General features: G+C 46.8%; 1 protein-coding gene across 1 annotated transcript in view; it reads right to left on the bottom strand.

Annotated features, from left to right (window-relative positions):
• APEH (acylaminoacyl-peptide hydrolase) overlaps nucleotides 1–12,432 on the bottom strand; it is an 883,124-nt gene that overhangs the window by 114,512 nt on the left and 756,180 nt on the right. The window lies entirely within an intron of this gene.

The raw sequence follows: 12,432 nt of genomic DNA on the forward strand, positions 1-12,432 counted from the left end.
GATACGGGGGTTTTCACAAGCACTGGGTGGGAACGGGTACAGATTTGAGGGTGGTCACCGCTCTCTGTACTTCACAGGGTTCTGGTGTTCGGTGCTCCCTCACGCTCCCTTCCCCTTCAACTCAGGACATTGAACCACCCCACTGATAACGTGGTTTGTTTTACTTTGTTTTCCTGGTTTGCCATCTGGTGGAAGAGGCTGCGCCTGTCAAGACTTCCCCAAGACGGGGGAGAGCTATGAGTCCTGTGTGCTACGAACACTTTATTATTTGCCTTTTGTTATCCAAAAATAAAATGAACATCACGTTTACTTGGAACAGCCTCCTGCCTACTCATTAAGGGGACCCCATCATACACCCCAAGGATACTCACCCCTGGGTCAAGTTACACATGCCTTCTAAATAGAACACTGGTGTTGATGGCTTTAGCCGCAGCTGGGGTGCATCACCTTCAAAGCTCTTCAAGGCAGCAGTCCAGCATTTATATCCACCGGGATTCAGCACTATGTTCCTCTCTGGGGCTTCAGGTCTTCCGATCTGAATTAGTTGGTCATCCCGTCTTCAAACCTGAAGAAAGACGTGGGACTAAGATTTGCGGTTCCGGCTCCCCAATTCTGGAATTCTCTCCCTCTGGAGTGTCGATCTTTGACCTCTTATGCTCCGTTTAGGAAGCAGTAAAGACCTGGCTGATCCAACAAGCATATGGCTAGATCTCCTTTTGCAGTTTCTCCTGGACTTCAGCGCCATGAAACCACTTGGTGTACGTGCGCTGTACAAGAAACTTTAACAACATAACATAACAGTGTCAGCCGCATCAAAATCTCATCTGATGGATTTGTTCAATATGAGCTGTCCCTCCCGCACTAGGTCTTGGGCTTTGGACTTGTACTCATCAGGCAGAAATTGGAGCACGCTAAAAGTGCTTGGGTATTGGAAATGTGCCAAAGGTTTGCAGCTTGGGAGGATATTCTTTTTCCCAAGGCGTCTATTATCTTAGTCTCCTTTTCTAGGGATGGAGCATCTCCTGACTTTGGGAACTGGCCCTTTGTTGTGCATTAGAAATGACTAAAGAATCTAATGGTAACTGCTTCTTGATGTAAGCTTGATCTCATGGTGCAGATTTATATTTCCTGTCAACTCTAGGGGTGAGGATTCGTGCCCGCACAGGATCATTAAAAATTTCATTCACATGTCTAAGCATGCCCTTGAGCATAGGAAGTGTGTGCGAGGATTTTTGGGAGCTACTAAGTGTTTCGAAAAGGAAATCTTCTTCTAGGGATTCCTTATGTAACTGGACCCCATGGTAATTAGCAGCTCTACTTAATAATTCTATATATCCTACACTGCCATCTGGTGGAGAAGGTTTAGTAGGGTATAGATGAGTATTGTTACCTGTGGGAGAACTAGTGTTATAATCTGTCCATAGGTCTGGAGGTGTTGGATCATTGTCCCCAGCCCCATCCCATCCTCCTGATAATCAGGTGTACAAGGTGGTGGTGAGTCAGCAGGTGAAATTAGCAATGGTTGAGACTCAGGAGAAGGAGGTGATGGAGGAGGAGGCGGAGAAGGGTTAGTACCCATATTTTTCCTCTTTAAAGGAATATGATAAGCTTCTTCAGTGTCAGGTTTACGTTTGATTGTCACTTTGGTAGTAATATGTCCAGTTGTGGGATGAATGCAGATTTCTCTCTGTTTCGGATCCGGTTTTTGATGGCGGAACATCAAAACGTTGACCTTTTGATTAAATCGGCACATCTGTTTGTTTCAGCGCCGAAGGTTTCGGTGCCGGTGTTTTGGATGCAAAGGATTTTGTATCCCAAGACATTTTCGGCGTCAAAGGGGGTGGAGCTGAGCCTGACTTCGTTCTCGAAGGTTTCAGCTTGGTATCAGATTTCAAACTACTCAGTTCTGAGCCGGAAGGCTTTGGGGTGTGTTTCGGAAATATCTTTTCGGTACCGACTGTGGCCCGCAGGCAGGGTTGGACCAGAGCATTCTTTTTGGAGCCTAGCTGGACTTTGGGGCAAGGGAGGATCAGTACTCACAGTATGCTGCCCTTGTAGGATGTCTTCGCCCCCATCAGAGCTGTATTTGGAGATAGAGATAGGCTCTTAATCTTCTTCGGCTCCCATGGCATCCCCGGCTTCTTGTTACTAATCTTCTCCGAAGAGGTCCGGAATGGACCATGTGTGTTGGCTCTGCATATTGTGGCGTTGAGTCTGCCGGTCGCAAAGCGTCTTTTTTGATCGGAAAGCATTACACGCATCGCAGTCCTGTTTTTTGTGCTCCAGAGATAAGAGGCCAGAATTTAAATGGAGTCTGTTCCATCTACTGCGAGGCGGACAGATGAAGGTAGGCCTAACAGACTCCCACAAGCTACCTGATCGAAAGAGGGATTTAGTAAATACGAAACGTGAAGAATGTAATACACAATCAAAAACAATACCGTCAAGGGTGAGTGTATTGCGCACAGAGGGAAACCTATGTAAAGGTTTCGAACCGGAGCGCAGCAATTCATGTTCTAACCCGATGGCAGAAAAAAACAATCTAACAATGGAGTTGATGCCCATGCGCACTATCCCCGAAGGGAGGAGTCATCTACCTTGTGACCGGAAAGACTTATTTGAAGAAAAACAACTTGCAAACATCCGGACCCAACACAAGATGGCAGGAGTATGCAAAGCATGTGATCTACAGCTCACATGCCTCGAACATAAATGCTTTGCAAAATATTATGCAGTGTTTACAAGTGAATGCAAGTTCAAATGCAGTTGTTTGAAATACAGGTAAGTGAAGGAATTGAAAGTACTGTACAGATTACTTTTTCGTTACTTTTTCGATTACTTTTCCGAGAGAAAATAATTTAAGTAAAATCAGTTTTGCACAATTGTAATGTTTCAGGTTTCCACACAAATCAACTTCACACTTAGACCATTTTTCAGAGAAACACAGTCAATAGGTTCCTATGGAGAGAAATGAAGTTAACTGTTACCAGGTAAGTACTCAGTCTTTGAGGTTGAGTTTCTGGGGTTAAAACAAGGGTTCCCCCAGGGTCAAGGATGCAGTCTTGTTACACCCTCAACAGCACTAGTGCGGCCGGCTGCAGAGCGCTGAGGCCCAATGTTATCCACGATAGGGGGCCTCTAGTTGGTGGCTGCTTACGAGCAGGCCACTAGGTTGTGGGAGCAAAGCTCCTGGTGTTAGGCTCAGGGCAAAGGGGGGTCTGGTTTAGCACAAAAATTGCACCCCCAGTGGCGGCTGGGTGCAGGGTTGGCATCGGGTGCCCTGTTGATTGCAAAGGGGATTCTCCTGTTTCAACAAAGACTGCAGGCTCGGGGATGAAGATCTTCTGGAGGTGACCACCAGGTGGAGAGGTAAGTTGGGATGCTGGGACACCGTCGGTTGGGCCACCCAAGGCAGTGGGGCTTCGGATATAGGGGTGTCTTTAGGCGTTTCTCTTACCAGCTCCGGTCGGGTTGGGGGGATCCTGCCGAAAGAGGCCTCAGGGTTTGCTGGGAGATTTGAAGCAGGTCAGAGATCACCAGATCTCGGTCAGAATCACCAGGGAGACCTCCTCATGGTGTTGGGCCACTCGAGCTCGGGCCGAGGGTGATGGGTGCAGACTCATGGATTTGGCCAAAGCTGGATTCTGTGGGTGAACAAATCCGGTGTTCACTGGAGACAAAAGCTTTTCTTTGGAAGGCAGGGCAGATCCTCGGGGTTCTTGAAGTTGCTGGCTGCAGGACACACCGGATTTTCGCATCGGCAGGTTCAAGGTGGAGACAGGCCGGTAAAGCTAAGGCTAAGTCAGTGGGCATCCTCCTCCTCTTAGTTTTGGCACGGCTGTTTGGTCCTTTTTCTTTTCTTCTTGGCCGTTGCTTGTCTGAGGACGCAATGTTCAGGGGTTCCCCCTAATAATAGATTTAGGGGTGTTACAGGTCAGTGAAAGGTTGAGACCAACGGGTCCCTTCCTTTGGGTGGGTACACCCCTATTATTCCACCCTCCAGTGGGAGGGGGGTATATGCCTCACTCTGGTTGGCTGTCTCCCCCCCTCTTAAAGATGGCGGGACTGAGAGTTATGCTTCACCTTGCCTCCCCCACCTGAGGTGTGGGGTTTTCAAAGGTGGGCACACCTCCCTTCCTCACTTTGTTTCAGACCCCAGAGAGCAGCAAGCTCTCAACTCAGGGGTCCATAAACATGTCTGGTGGTGACAGCTGGGGAGCAGCCACTCAGCCTGGACACTAGTGTTAGGTCATTTTTCAGGGGGCATCTTTAAGATGCCTTCTGTGTGTATTTTTCATTAAATCCCACACTGGCATCAGTGTGGATTTAATGTGCTGAGAAGTTTGATACCAAACTTCTCAGTTTTGAGTACTGTGGCGTTCGTAATGACAAACTCCCAGCACCATATACTCTTAATGGCATTACTGCACTTACAATGTCTAAGAATTCGCTTAGACACTGTAGGGGTACAGGGCTCATACACCTGTACCCTTACCACTGGTATAGTGCACCCAACTAGAGGGGTGGCTGATCTATGCCAGGGCAGTGGGTTGTAGGAATGGCACACAGGGATGTATGCCATGTTGACTCCTCACTTTGTTCTGCACCAAAACATGCAGCCTGCAAAGGCAGTTTGTGAGTAAAGGTACAGGGCCTCTAAGGGTGGCACAATAAGTGTTGCAGCCCTTAGAGGCCTTCCCTGGTCACAGTGCCATGGGTACCTGTGGTACCATTTACCAGGGGCTGACCTGTCGACAGAGAGTGCCAATTGGGTTTTGTCTTCAATGCTGTTTTAGGGAAAGAACATAGGCCCTAGGTACCCGATTGGCAGGAGCCCAGGGTACACTTAGTCAAAAGTACATCAGCAGTTCAGCAAAAAGTGGGGGCAACCATGCAGAAAGAGGGCACTTTCTTACAGGTGGCTACTAATTCATCTTGGCCACCCGAAAGATAGGGACAGTACAGCGCCTGTTTGTTAGCAGGGGAGCTACAGGTGGCTTATCAAGCAGCAAACCCAGCCAGGATAACTCCTTATCCCGAAATTAAAACAGCTATCCTGGAAAGACTGGGATACGATAATGAATATTATAGTTCCAAATTCTGTAGGGAGAAGTTGAACTCTTAAGATAATCCACTGGCCCTCTTCCACCAGGTACAAGATCTAGGCATTCACTGGCTTCAGCCTTCTACGACCAGCCTAGAGAAAGTACTAGACAAAATGTGTTTAGAACAATACCTAGATGCACTTCCTAACCCCACCAGAGCCTGGATTAAGCAACACCCAAATGTCACAGTCACTACCTCTATTGACTTAGCGTCTGTGTGTATCATCGGGCTACTGACCCTGACCCTCTCACTCCTGACCTACTGAAATTAGACCATCACCACCCAGGATGCCTACTCCGGTGGCCCTATGGTGGAGATTCTCCCCACCTTCGTAGACCCCCCAGAACTCCCATAGAGAACAGAGTAACACAACTATATCCTACTAGGGAGGCAGGAACGGGTTTTCATTGTGGGGAGTGGAGACACATCGCTAGGAGCTGTCCACAGAAGGCAATTACAGTAGAACCCATGGACTTAGGTTACCTGCAAGGGAAGGTGTTATGCGCAGTACAGGGGTAAGCAAAGTACCACCAGTGGATGATGGTTAATCAAACGCTTACAAAGGTCCTGCTAGACTCCAGGTGTTGACATTCTGTGCTAAACGGAGACAAGGTGTGTTCAGGACAGTGGTTAACAGGGTTAGTAGTATGGATTACCTGTGTACATGGGGACAGCAAACCATACCCCCAGCTGAGATACAGATGGACATCAGGAGGTCATACGGATGGCAGGTATACCCGATATGGTGGAGATGATTCTGGGCACAGATTACATGGGTTTTACTCGGATCCTATCGAAGGTCATTAAAGAGAAGCAGGAAGTCCTATGGCGGCAGGAGGCACCTTTTTTCTAAGAGGAATTAACAGGTGATAGGTACAAAACCAAACTGTCCCAATGGGAAAGACAGCTACATAACCAACCGTATGTGCTTTCTGGTGGTTCTTATGACTCTTCTACTTCTCCTTCCTCTACCACAGATGAGGGGCTGTTAGTTGCCCGCAGCTTTAGAGCAGCACAGAAAGAGGACCCCAATTTGGAATGGGTTTAGGCCCAAGCAGCTGAAGAAGAAGATGGGAAGGTACAACCCTATTTCCAGGTCTCTAGGGGCTTATTGTACCGGAAAATAAAAAAACCTGATGCAGTGGTCTCTCAGGTATCGGTGCCTCTACCCTTTAGGGAACAGGTCCTACACCTGGCCCATGGACAAGTGGGGGGAGGCAATTATGGGAGAGACAAGACAGAAGAATAACTGTTGAGATGGTTTTATTGGCCGGGTGTTTTTTGTGACATCAGACGGTTTTGTGCAGCATGTGACAGATGCCAGAGAGTGAATCCTCCTCAGATAGCAAGAGCTCCTCTACAGCCCTTACCTATCATTGATATCCTTTTTTCCTCTGTGGGTATGGATCTCGTGGGACCCCTAGTCGCATCTACAAGAGGCTATCAGTACATCCTGGTATTAGTTGATTATGCCAGAAGGTACCCCAAGGCCATTCCCTTGTCCAGTATGACTACGACCGCTGTGGCCCAAGCAATAATCGGGTTTTTCTGTAGAGTTGGTTTTCCCAACAAACTTTTGACGGATCAAGGAACCCCATTCATGCACGATTAAAGACCCAAATATGTAAGGTGTTTGGGGTAAAACAGATTAGGACCTCGGTATATCACCTACAAACCGATAGCCTTGTGGAGCACTATAATCGCACCATCAAAACCATGCTAAAAAAGATGGTCACGGAAACGGGTAAAGACTGGGTCAGACAACTCCCACTGGTGCTCCTTCTCATACCCACGCATGTCCAGTCCTCTACCGGCTATTGTCCCTTAAACTGGTCTTTCGTATGAAACCTTGTACTATCTTGGACATGGCAGCCCAGCAATGAGAGGATCAAGAAGACAAAGGGCATGATCTTCTTACGTCTCTAGGTTGAGACAGAAAGTAGTAACCATATGGGAATTAACACGGCAAAACCTAGAAAAAGCTCAGCTGAGACAGAAAAGGGCCTATGATGTTGACACCAAACTAAGGGAATTAATGGTTCGGGACAAGGTCCTGATTCTACTCTCTTCGTCAGACAACAAACTGTTGACAAAATGGCAGGGACCCTATAAAGTCTTAAACAAAATTACACCTGTGACATACAAGATAACCATACCCCAACGAGGGGGACAGATCTACCATATCAATTTGTTAAAAAAAATGGGTAGAAAAAGAAAGCGCTGCACTGTACGTAACAGATTCCAACTTGCTAGAGATAACATTTCCCATTGAGAACGCTGACCAAAAGATAGGAGAGGTACCCATGGGTTATGACCTTTCCGATACACAACAGCTATCTCTCATTGACCAGTGGGAAGGTATGGTGATGTATTTTTATCCCATCCCGGGAAAACATACTTGGTACAAAATTACATTAGGACTGAAGGAGCAAGAAACATCCGTCTCCGTCATTACCGGATACCTGAGGCAAGGAGACAAGCTGTGAGACAGGAGGCAGAAGACATGCTAAAGGAAGGCATCATCGAGCCTTAATGTAGCCCTTGGTGTTTCCTGGGGGTACTGGTCCCCAAACACAATGGGTCTATATGGTTTTGTATCGATTTCCGCCAAGTAAACAAGGTTTCCCATTTTGACACATATCCCATGCGCGGGGTCGATGAGCTGATCGAGAACCTAGGTACTGCGTGCGACATGACCACTTTAGATCTCACAAAGGGATACTGGCAAATACCGCTTGCACCCACAGCAAGAGAAAAAAACAGCTCCATCAGGCCTATACTAGTTCTGCGTGTTACCTTTCAGTCTACCTGGTGCCCCACCACCTTATAACAGCTAATGGATCTAGTTCTAAGGGAATATCAGGATTATGCTACAGCTTACTTGGATGACATAGTGATTTTTAGTCAGTCCTGGGAATGACATATTCAGCACATGGAAGTTGTACTACTTACCCTTAGAAAGGCAGGCCTCACTGCAAATCCTGAAAAGTGCCTATCAGCCACTAACTATCTGTTTTTTGGGGTACCACATCTAGGGAGGACAACTATGTCACCGGGTCGACAAAGTGAAGGCAATTAAGGACTTATTCCCTCCCACAACCAAGAAAGAGGTCAGATCCTTCCTGGGACTCATTGGCTACTACAGACGTTCCATTCCCCATTTTTCTGAAGTAGATGTTCCTTCAACTGACCTATTGACCAAGAAATACCCATCCCGGTCACAGGAGTGGCTCCCTTCCCATCAGCAGGGTTATTATCACCTGAAGGGGATTATATGTGGGGAACCTGTGTTGGCTTGTCTAGATTTCACAAAACAGTTCGTACTACAGACAGAGTTTGGGAGTCGTTCTCTCTCAACCGGATGAGGTGGAATTGTTGCACCCTATTGTCTATCTCAGTAGGAAGCTGTTGCCTAGGGAATCTCGATACCCCATTAGTGAGAAGTAATGCCTGGCGGTCAAGTGGGCCATGGAGGCCTGCTGGTACTATCTGTTGGGGCGTTCCTTTTTGTTGTACACTGATCAAGCCCCTTAATTTGGTTGGCAAGACAAAAGGAGACTAATTCTTGCATATTATGTTGTTTTTTGGCCTTACAACAAATCTCCTTCCAGGTCTAAAAAGTTCCAAGGAGGCAGATGGATGAGTTAAATCTATAATCTAATTCTTTAACAAAAGTTGAAGCACAGCACATCAGTACAGGATACAGATTCATAATGATACAGTTGGCCTGGAATCTGGAACCCAGGATGCACGATGCAAGCACGCATCATACATTCCAGGCACCAGAAACACACAGGGGAGATAAAGGGGAAGTAGGTTGACATAAAAGAATAAACAGGATACAACAAGGTCACAGATAGTCTGCAGGGACTGTTGACTTCCTGTCCTGTTGGCCGGTGTTTTCATGAACCGAACGTCCAGGCGTGGATGTGGAGTGCTGTGGCGGGAAGACGGAACTATTGAGAGAATGGTAACCCGGTGGCATGAACAATATGAGTTCTAGCACTCCCTGACCCGGAAGCGGATGTACACAGGTCGAAAGAAGAGGACGTTGGAATTGCAAGGAGGGGAGAGAGAGCGTCAGAGGAGGAAGATGCGAGGATAGTGAGGAGTCGAGGAGGAGAAGACGACGCCAGACAGAGGCAATGCGGGAACTGAGAGCGGTTCAACAGACCGAGTGAGCATAGTAGGAGAGGAGCCCAGGACCAAAGGAGAGGACTGGACCACCAGCCAAGAGCAAAAGAACCAGAGGGAATGTGCAACAGACGTGGCTGCGTGGCTCCAGTCGGGAGTCACAGCCCAAGGCAAGTGCTGTCTACGAGTGAGTGGTTAAAACAGGCGGGGCTCGTCTTATGGGTTCTTGGTTTCCTTTTTGATAGAGCACGGTTGGGGTGAACCAGAGCCTCTCAAGTAAAGGCCGGTGGGAACAGGAATATTCCTAACCACTTATCTCCCAATTCTCACCTAAATGGCAATGGTGCACGGATATTGATGGAATAAAGGATTATAAAGAGCATGGACTCGGAGTATATCACAATCACAAGTGATGACTAGAGAAGGGATATTCATTGTAAAGGACTGTTTTGCTAATAGCCACCTAACGGTTTATGTTTTCCGAGGGTATCTAGGAGAAGGAGGACGGGGGACAAGAGAAGAACGTAGAAAAGACTGTGCCTCTATAATAGGGAATCAAAAAAGGGGATTGAGGGCAGAATAAAGAACCTCATAGTAATACGATATCTGGTCTCTGCCTTTACTTGTCCTGTCACAGGGAGTATGAGGAGGAGGTGGAGGGCTAAGAGTAGTATGAGGAGGAGTATGAGTAGTATGAGGAGGAGTATGAGTAGAATGAAGAGGAGAATGAGTGGTAGTAGGAGAAGTATTAGCATGAGGAGTATGATGAGTATGAGGAGTATGAAGAGAAGGAAGAGGAGTATGAGGAGCAGTATGAGAAGAACTATAAGGAGGAGTATGAGGTGGAGTAGGAAGAGGAGGTGGAGGATGAGGAGTAGGAGGATGAAGAGGAGTGTGAATAGGAGGAGTATGAGGAGGAGTTTGAGGAAGATTCGGAGGAGGAGGAAGAGTATGAGGAAGAGGAGTATCAGGAGGTGTAAGAGTATGAGAAAGAGGAGTAGGAGGAGTATAAGTAGGAGAAGGATGAGTAAGAGTATGATTAGGAGTATGAGGAGGAGTATAAAGAGTAGGAGAAGTATGAGGAGGAGGAGTATTTGTAGGAGGAGGAATATGAGGAAGAGCTGGAGGAGTATGAGTAAGGACTACGGGTATGAGGAGTACAAGTATGAGGAGTATGAGAAGTATGAGTAGGATTATGAGGAGTAGGAGGGGGGATTATGAGGAGGAGTCAGAGTAGGGGTAGCATGAGGAGGAGGAGTTTGAGTATTTGAAGTATGAGTATGGGGAGGAGGAGGAGTATGAGGTGGTGGTGTCAGATGAGAGGAAAAAAGCTGCAAAAATGTTTTGACTTGTTTTTTCTTATTTTTGGTTTTATATAGTGCACGATTGCCCTGGGGCGTCTAGGCGCTTTGCAGTGGAGGAAGCCGGGGGTGGTGCATTAGTTTGAGAACAGCCATGTCTTTAATAGTTTTCTGAAACCGAGCAGTGTTGGACAGCTTTTGATATTTAGTGGGAGCAGGTTCCATAACCTCACAGTGCCCAGTACAAAGCTCCTTCCTCCCCAGCCGGCTCTCTTAAATTTGGGTGTCTGGAGGAGTTTGCTCTGCGCTGAACGTAGTTGCCTTGATGGATGCTACCAGGTGAGGTGTTGTTTCAGGAAAGTTGGTCCATTTCTGTGTACAGCTTTATATGCTAAGCATAGGGCCTTGAAATCTATCCTTATCTTAACAGGAAGCCAGTGGCGGTTTTCCAAACCTTCGGAGATAGAATGAAATTTGGGAATGTCTAGCAGTAATCTGGCAGCAGCGTTTTGTGCTCCCTGAAGTTTAATCATGTTGTTTATGAAGGCCTAGATATAGTGCATTACAATAGTCCAATTTGGGCAAGGCTAGGACTATCAGTAGCGTTTTTACAGCTTCAGGGGGGATAAAGGGACGCACTTTACGGATTGATTTTAGAGTGAGGAACACTGACGAGACGACTTTACTGACCAGTTGTTGGAAGGTCAATCTGTTATGAAAGATAACACCAAGGTTCCTCACTTTCAGGACTGGAGTAGGGACAACCCCATACTAGGGGGCCACCAATTTTGTGCCCAAAAGGATGTGTCAGTGCCTAATAGAAGTACATCAGTTTTTGCACTGTTGAGCTTCAAACAGTGAGATTCCATCCAGTTATTGATGAGGGACATACACTGGTTAAAACGTTCTGCTGTGTCCTCTGGACTGCTAGAGATACACACCACAATGTGGGTGTCATCAGCGTAGGATAAAATCGTGAAGCCGAATTGCCTGATGATCTTGGCAGGGGGGTCACATAAAGGTTAAACAAGGTGGGGCTTAAGGAGGAGCCCTGTGGCACCCCACAAGGTAAGGTGAACTCTTCTGAGCGAAAGTCCCCTATCTGAACATATTGGAATCTGTTGCTCAGAAAGGATTTAAGCAGTGTTTGGGCAGAATTCTTAACTTCTATCTCTTGGAGTCTCCCAACTAGGATATCATGGTTCACAGTATCAACGGCGCCCACAGGTCCAACAGGATCAAGGCTGCATTGGCACCTGTGTCCAGTATGGCCCAGGTCTCCTTTGCTGCCATGATCAAGGCAGTTTCCGTGCCATGACCTTGTCGGAAACCATACTGAGAAGAGTCCAGTAGGTTTGCTGATTCGATGAAGGTCGTTAGTTGGGAGTTTAAGATTTTCTCCAGGATTTTTTACGGGAAGGGGATCCTTGCTATTGGTCTGTAGCTGTTATTGTCATTGGGGTCTAGATTAGCATTTTTTAGCATTGGAAGGATGGATATTAATTTCCATGCATCTGGAAAGACACCTGACCTGGTAATCTCTTTAAAAAGAATGCTGAGTTGTTCGCTTATTATGTTAGGTGCCATGTGAAATATGTTTGGAGGACATGGGTCAGATGGCGCTCGGGATTTGATTGAATTAATTACATTCTCTACTTGCTCTCTGTTTGGTGGTTCAAACGAGTCTAGGAGAGTGGAGGGGGATGACGAGATTATGGCATGTTTTGCTACTGTGCTAACTTCCCTGTCTATAAATGACTCGAGATGATTCCTACCTTGTTCTTAAAAGACATTGCTTGTTGGTTACAAAAAGCTGCATTAATGCCTTTTTTATGTGGTTCGGGAAGCTTGACTAGCTATTTTAATGTTGAGAAGAGTGCTTTGCCGGAGT

Source organism: Lissotriton vulgaris, chromosome 9 (genome assembly GCF_964263255.1).
Source record: "Lissotriton vulgaris chromosome 9, aLisVul1.2, whole genome shotgun sequence".
NCBI classification, from domain to species: domain Eukaryota; kingdom Metazoa; phylum Chordata; class Amphibia; order Caudata; family Salamandridae; genus Lissotriton; species Lissotriton vulgaris.